General features: G+C 45.7%; 1 pseudogene across 1 annotated transcript; it reads right to left on the reverse strand.

Annotated features, from left to right (window-relative positions):
- Positions 1–136: 136 nt before the first annotated feature.
- Positions 137–625, reverse strand: LOC111657967 (serine/threonine-protein phosphatase 2A 55 kDa regulatory subunit B beta isoform pseudogene; annotated as a pseudogene). Its single transcript, XR_015437430.1, has 2 exons — positions 448–625; positions 137–301 (listed from the first exon to the last, which is right to left on the reverse strand). The product of XR_015437430.1 is annotated as a serine/threonine-protein phosphatase 2A 55 kDa regulatory subunit B beta isoform pseudogene (transcript).
- Positions 626–1,038: the final 413 nt, after the last annotated feature.

The raw sequence follows: 1,038 nt of genomic DNA on the forward strand, positions 1-1,038 counted from the left end.
TCGTCATAGAATAAAAGGGATTATACGGAAGAAAATCTGAAGTGTTTTGCAAGATTTGGCAGGCTTATTACCTTCCTTTTAACTCTAACTTTTTTTTTTTGATAATTTTCCTAAAATTCACCGTCTTGATACTCACATTTGCAGTGCTTGTCACAGAGTGCGGCCTGTCTCATGTCACAGAGGCGTATTGAGCCCTTGCTGCTGCTGTAGGCAAAGGTGTGACACTGCTGCGGATGAAACTCTGCCGAGGTGATCACTTCCGTCAGCTCCTCCATGTTGGCTGGTTTGATGTCCACAATGTCTGAGAGACGGGCACTAAGGACAAACTCTGACTTTCAGACAGCGGCTGTGGACTATTATGATTCCTTCAGTGGTCAGCTAAGACAAAACTCAGATAAATCACTATTGGCGCCTAAACGTAGAAAAAAAACACAAATAAGAGGATACTGAAGCTGCGATCAGTGATCTCCAGGTTCCACAGGTTCACCCTCAGGTCGTCAGTGGAGATGTATGTCTGAAGGTCGGAGTTGACAGAGATGGAGTTGATGTGGTAGGTGTGGGCATTGCTGAAAACACGCCTGGCAGTAGCCTCAACCATCAAGTCCATGGGCTGCAGCACTGGCACCTATTGGTGAGGACAGGTCAATCAGAAAAGGAAATGCAGAGAAAGAAGATTTCTATTTAAGGCTGGTTGGATGGATGCTGGTTTCCTAGAGGCTTTTTTAGATATCTATCTGTATGTGTGGTTGTGCATGCACATGGTTTCTAGTGTGCATAAATTTTGCGTGCTTGGATGTACAACGTGGGTTTGTGTGTACATGTATGTGTGTGTGTGTGTGCATGAGCCACAACCATATGACTCCAGGGATTCATATGACATTTACTCCACAAATCTTAATGAAACAGAGACAGCGACTGAGGGGCTCTGGGGCTGTTTGATGAGCTGGTTCAATCAGACTGTGAATATCTGTTTGCTACACGGCTACTCAGTGATCACACCGCACTCACCCCTCCCCTCTCTCTCTCGCTCTCTCTCTC

This window comes from Seriola lalandi, unplaced genomic scaffold, assembly GCF_002814215.2.
Source record: "Seriola lalandi dorsalis isolate HSWRI2012SDOR001 ecotype SW California unplaced genomic scaffold, Sedor1 jcf7180001978457, whole genome shotgun sequence".
In the NCBI taxonomy this organism is placed as follows: domain Eukaryota; kingdom Metazoa; phylum Chordata; class Actinopteri; order Carangiformes; family Carangidae; genus Seriola; species Seriola lalandi.